The sequence below is a fragment of the Sapajus apella genome, unplaced genomic scaffold (assembly GCF_009761245.1).
Source record: "Sapajus apella isolate SASKATOON/1434 unplaced genomic scaffold, GSC_monkey_1.0 scaffold20, whole genome shotgun sequence".
In the NCBI taxonomy this organism is placed as follows: Eukaryota; Metazoa; Chordata; class Mammalia; order Primates; family Cebidae; genus Sapajus; species Sapajus apella.
In genome coordinates, this window is record NW_022436960.1 from 21,532,909 (window position 1) to 21,539,562 (window position 6,654).

Consider the following 6,654-nt stretch of genomic DNA (forward strand, 5'->3'; position numbering starts at 1 on the left):
GCTCTTGTTACCCAGGCTGGAGTGCAATGGCGCGATCTCGGCTCACCGCAACCTCCGCCTCCTGGGTTCAGGCAATTCTCCTTCCCCAGCCTCCTGAGTCGCTGGGATTACAGGCACATGCCACCATGCCCAGCTAATGTTTTGTATTTTTAGTAGAGACGGGGTTTCACCATGTTGACCAGGATGGTCTCGATCTCTTGACCTCGTGATCCACCCGCCTCGGCCTCCCGCAGTACTGGGATTACAGGCTTGAGCCACTGCGCCCGGCCTCGACAGAAAGTTTTAAAGGTCACAAAACAATTGTATTTTCCCCTTTGCAAAGACTACTTTGCACGGTTTCAGCTTGCATGATCATTTAATTTTTTTTTTTTTAATTTTTAAAATTCTGTTAAATTACAACTATAGAATGGACCATCTTAACTGTTTTTAAGAGTACAATTCAGTGGCATTGCGTTCTTTTGCTGCAACTATTACCACATCTATCTCCAGAACTCTTTTTATCTTGCACAAGTGAAACTTTGTACCTGTTAAACACTAACTCCTCTGCCTCGCCAGACCCTTGGCAACCACCATTCTACTTTCTGTTTCTGTTTATCTGACTACTCTAAGTACTTCATATAAATGGAATCATATAGTATTTGTCATTTTGTACCTGGCTTATTTCACTTAGCAAGGTGTCCTCGAGGTTCATTCATGTTGTAGCATACATTAGAATTTTCTTTCTTTTTAAGGCCGAGTGATGTTTCATTGCATGTATATACTACATTTTGCTTATCCATCCCGCTCATCATTGGATACCTAGGTTGTTTCAGGCCACCATCATCTCTTCTCTCAACTGTTCTGACAGCCTCCGTATCGTTCACTTTAATTCCAGTCTTTCCCTTTCCATTCTCTTCTTTGCTGAGTTTCTAAAAAGGCAAATCACATTTTGTTGCTCCTCTTTAAACTTATTCAGTGACTTCTCATTATGCTTGGAATAAAAGTTAAACATCTTAACCTGAATCACAAGACCTTTTAGTTCTAAAAACTCATGACCTTTACACCATCTCATGCCTCTTGCCTACTTGCATTCCCAGGTAAATTTTTTCTTGATTTCTTTATTTGTTTTTCTCATCTCAGACTCTTTGTGTTTTTGGTTCCCTTTACCTTGAATCCTCTTCACTTTTCATCCCGTCGTGGTTGGCTGCTTCTTATCCTTGAGATGCTAGTGAAGTGTCACTTCTTCAGAGACATCTTCTGTCACTATATAGGATAAGATCCTTGTTATTCCTTTGTCTTAACTATAAATTTGTCAGTCTTTTGTTTTTGGTTGACTTGTTTCATACTTCCTTTTCTCTCATGATGTAAGCTCCTTGAAGGCAGGGTCTATATCTATCTCATTTCTTTCTTTCTTTCTTTTTTGTTTGAGGTGGAGTTTCACTCTTGTTGCCAGGCTGAAGTGCAATGGCCCAATCTTGGCTTACTGCAGCCTCTGCCTCCTGGGTTCAAGCAGTTCTCCTGCCTCAGCCTCCAGAGTAACTAGGATTACAGGTGCATACCATCACACCTGGCTAATTTTTGTACTTTCAGTAGAGGCAGAATTTCACCATGTTGGTCAGCTTGGTCTCAAACTCCTGATCTCAGGTGATCCACCCACCTTGACTTCCCAAAGTGTTTGGATTACAGGCATGAGCCACTGCACCCAGCCGTCATTTACTTCTGTTTGAACATCTAGCTGTTATTTGCTAACCACTTGTGGGATGAATTAATAAATTTCCTGTTTAAGGAAGGAATGTGAGAGATGATGCCACAATCTGTTCTACTTTTCCTTTCCTTCTTTTTTTCCCCACTCGACCCTCATCCTACCTTCAAAACATTCTAAACTGTTAACATCCCTCACTGTTAAGAAGAATCACTGGCATGTAATGATCACTTGTGCTTCAGAAAACTGGCTGAATTGCCACTGGCCTCCTGATGTTGAAAGGGAACATACCCCAAAAGTTTCCTTAACTTTCTCCACTAAAAATGACCACTTTTCCAGCCTTACCCCATGTCTCTGAAAAGGCAACCTAATTTTGCAGTGGCCTGAATAAGCTAGGCAGAAAAAAAGAAATTAAACCTTCTGGAGAGAGAATACCCTTGTAGTATGTTTCAAAGTACAGAAAGGCAGGCAGACCTTTCAAGCAAGGCAAGAAAAAAAAAAGGCAGAAAAAAAGAAATTAAACCTTTTGGAAAGAGATACCCGTTTAGTATGTTTCAAAGTGCTACATGTATAATTTCGTATTTTCTGCTGTTTTGCATTGTTTTTGATTTATTCCTTACTATGGATAACAGTTGATTTTAGTTGAAGTTCAGTCCCTTATCCATATTGGGAAATGATTTAAAGAAGGTTTTGCCTAGACTCCCAAGATTTTAAGCTCTGGAGTAAATTCTCCTCCCATCTTTTACTGTTATACTCTTTTTCTTTCACAATCTCATTGACGGTCAGAGATGTTCTTGGTTTATGTATTGGTCTTCTGTTACTGTGTATCACAGGACCACAAAATGGGTGTTGAAACCTCACCGTTTGTTAGGTCAGAAGTCTGGCACAGTCTGAATGGGTTCCCTGCTCAGGGTTGAAATCAAGGGTTGGCCGGTGGTCTTCTCACTGGAACTCAGGGTCCCCTTCAGGCTATGGCCTGCTGTTGGCTGAGTTCAGTTGCTTGTGGTTGCAGGATTGAAGTCCCCATTTAAAGAGCTCATTAATTAGATTTGGCTCACCTGGATAATCTCCCTGTCTTAAGGTCAATTGATTAGTAACCTTAATTGCATCTGTAAAATCTATTTTGCCATGCAATATGACATAACCACAAGAGTAATACCAGCCCTCAGATATGGGTCATTTTAGGATTCTGCCTACCACATTGATCCCTTCTTTTTTTTCTGTTAGAGTTACATTTATCTGCATGCATCAGAAAGTCTAATTATAATGGCTTAAGCAAAAATAGAATTTTTCACATAAAAAAATAGCGAAATGAATGATTGTTGATACCAGTTCAGTGATTCAGTGACATCTGGGCCAATGACTGTTATTCTCTGAGCCCACCCTTCTTGTGATTATTGTAGCTCCAATATGACCATATTCAAGAAAGGAAAAAAGAGAAAGTGGGAAGGATCAGAGCTGCATGAACTACATCTATCTTCTTCACTGGGACAGCAAAACAAAACCAAGACAAAAAATACTTTTTAGAACTGTATTTCTCCATTTATGTCTAACTAACTAGAACTTGGTGAAGTTGCCACCTCTAGGTGAAGCTAGGAAAGCAGGAATAGGAATTATGTGATTGGCTTAAACCAGGATGATGAGAAGAAATGGATGCTGGTGATACAGTGAACACTGTCACTTATACCTCGTTTCTGGAAGGCAGAATGTGCTGTTGTGGAACAAGTGCAGAATTGATAGAGTCAGGAGATCTGTAATTCTGTCCCAATTCTGGGGTATGGTTAGATATGTGACCTTGATCTAGTCACAGAACCTCTCTGAGCCAGTTACTTTATCAAGTGAGAGAAATATTTGCTTTACGTATCTCAGGGTTACTGTAAAAATGAATTGAAATAAGCTATGAAGTTCTTTGCATTCTGGAACTATATATTAATTTTAATTTTTGGCAACAGGTAAAAAATAATACTGTATTTCATTGATTCTAAGAAATATATGTATGTATAGATATATTTAAATATATAGATAAATATAGATATATTTAAATATATATGTATATATGTGTGTATAGATATATTTAAATATATCTATACATACATATATTTTGTGTGTGTCTGTGTCTGTGTGTGTGTGTGTATAATACAGGAATTTTCTGAGATGGAGTCTTGCTCTTTCATCCAGGCTGGAGTGCAGTGCCCCAGTCTTGGCTCACTGCAACCTCCACCTTTTGGGTTCAAGTGATTCTTCTGCCTCAGCCTCCCTAGTAGCTGGGATTACAGCATGTGCCACCACTCCTGGCTAGTTTTTGTGTTCTTAGTAGAAATGGGGTTTCACCATGTTGGCCATTCTGGTCACGAACTTCTGACCTCAAGTGATCTGCCCTCCTCGGCCTCCCAAAGTGCCAGGATTACAGGTGTGAGCCACTGTGCCTGGCCTTAAAAAACATTTTATCTTCTCTGAAATTAGATGAATTGTAAAGCGCATCTAATTTATGTATGGCTGTAAAATACAGATGAGAAGAAATTATCCACATCACCTCCCCACTGTCACACAGGCAAAATATTAGTATTCTCATTTCAAAAAAAGATAAGAAATGGAGTTAAACCAAGATGAATTTACCCAGATGGAGTAAGCCAGTACCTTCTAAGAGTTCAAGGAACTGGAAAATGTTTTGCAAACTTTAAAGCCTGACCTCCTGCCAGAGGTATTCACTAATGTGACACACTGCTCAGGTTCCTGGGGATGTCAGTCAAGGTCACTGCCTCAGGAGTGCACCAAAGATCAGAGGCAATGCCTAACCTGTTTTTCAAGCCAAGTGTAACTTAGATGCTTGACTCTGTATGTAGGGCCATGGAATTGTTAGACAGCGGAGCCATGGGGATTGTTTATTTTGAAGGAAAATCACATAATAGAGTATTTTGGAATTATAACCTTGGGATATACATATATAGGTATGCATGTACATAAATATGTATACACTCACATACATGTATCCATACACCCAAGTAATATGACTTTAGAGAAGGGAAGACTCCTGGGATTAGGAGATTATGCTTTGTCTGATTGTAAGACAAAAGGAAGAGGGAGTTCACTTACGGACAATCACAGATAGATGCTAACTGTGGTCAAAGTAAGACATTTGTTTGTTTTGGACTTCTTTCTCATATATGTTTGGTTTGAGGCTAAGGTGTTCATTCTGTTCCCCAGCTTCCAATGGAAATTGGAAGAAGATTGGTTGGTCTCCTTTTGCTTTTTAAAAATGAAATATTTAAATAAAAGAATGAAATTTTTTAAAAAGTTAATAATAAGAGCAAACAACCAGGATCACTCAACTCATTTTCTCTTTTAGGAGCATCAGGATACCTGCGAATTAATATTTGTGTGTATGTATATGTATGTGTCTTGTGTGTGTGTGTTCTTCAGTGAATTCTGTTCAGGTTTTATTAATGAGAATTTGCATCCCTCATCAAGAAAAAAGAATGTGGAAGAAGGAAAGGGAAGAGAAACAGTGTTCAAGTCCTTAATCTGATTTAGTCTTTCTCACGGGGTCATGGGACTTCCGGGCTTCTCTTTGTTCTAAGAACGTATAAAACAAGCAGCATGGTTCCTTCAACTTTCTGATTCAACTTCTGTGGCTCCTGTAGTCCACTGTGTCACAGATGTCAGTGTATGAAAGTTTGATATTATCTTGTGTCGTTGTGCTGTGCACAATTCTGAGTGCATATTAGATGCTCTATAAGGTAGCTGGATGTCTTGCTTTGGAAGAACGCTGTAAAGAAATATGTAGAATTCATGTAGTCTGCTTTTTCCCATTCTTCCTTTCTTGCTAGCTTTTGATTTGACCTTTAGAGGCTTGTCCTTGATTAAAGAGAAAATTGAGGCCTTACTTGTGGGTTTGGAATTGACACTAGGATCTAGTTTACGATGTTTCTGCATAAACCCCAAACAGATGGCTGGACAGTGGTTGCCAGCAGCCTCAAACCCAAAAGTATATATGGAGATTTTCAAAGACGCTGCCTAGCTGAATACCTGTGAAAAAGAGGTAGACAGGGAAGATGGCCAAAGGTTTAACAACTGCTTTTGGATCACTAACCAGGCACAAGTAATGTTTTTGTATTATGTAGCATAGCTAAGCTAACAAAATAAAACATTGTCCCAGCTCAGGAGCAATGGAATTAATCTATATGTCTGAATGAAACCTTCCTTTTATTCTCATACGATTTATAAAATTTCTATGAAACTTCTAATTAATTTTTAGGACACTGGTATGAAATGATCTTTATTTACATGATCTGAACTAGTCTCATTTTAAAAGTAAACACAAGTCAGAAAGTAACGTTCCAGGCAAGGACTTCCAGTTCTGGTTATAATTGGTAACTAGCCCTTCTGCAGTGAAAACCACAAAACAACAACATCTCTGAGGCAACTGTTTTCAGGCTTCAGTCAACAGGCAGCACAAGATTTTCTGTCCTGAGGTGAGCCGGACACTCACCTTGGCTCTTTTCCAGGGAAGAGTTTCCTGACTGCGGCATTGTCAGCTGGAGTCTAAGCCAAGCACAGCAGTCCTGCTGAGCTAAGAAAACAGAGATCAGAGTTTGGGGCAATTGAAGCAGCTGGAATCTGCAGGACAGGGCACCAGAGAGCAGAGTGCATGAGGATGGAGAGAGAGAAGCAGAAATATGTCTGGGTATACCCAGAGAACCCTTGGCCAGCCTGGAGTGCACATGTACACACTGAAACCATACAGAGCTTAATAGAGTGGCTGCTTCAGGATTGAGAATGGGACAAAGATACTAGTCATCAGACAATACTGGGGGACATTGGTGGTCTAGCCCAGTCATAGTATAAAGAGCTCCTTAATGTCTTATTAACATCCCAAGCATCAACAAAGATACGGAAAGCCTGTGTCTTAGGGGTGAGGACCATGCTCTCAAGGAGAGTTTGTAAATTTTTTTCTTTTTTTTTTTTTTTTGAGA

At 39.6% G+C, this 6,654-nt stretch overlaps 1 protein-coding gene across 7 annotated transcripts in view; it reads left to right on the plus strand.

Moving 5' to 3' along the window:
- Positions 1-6,654, plus strand: part of STON2 (stonin 2) — a 174,781-nt gene that overhangs the window by 23,826 nt on the left and 144,301 nt on the right. The window lies entirely within an intron of this gene.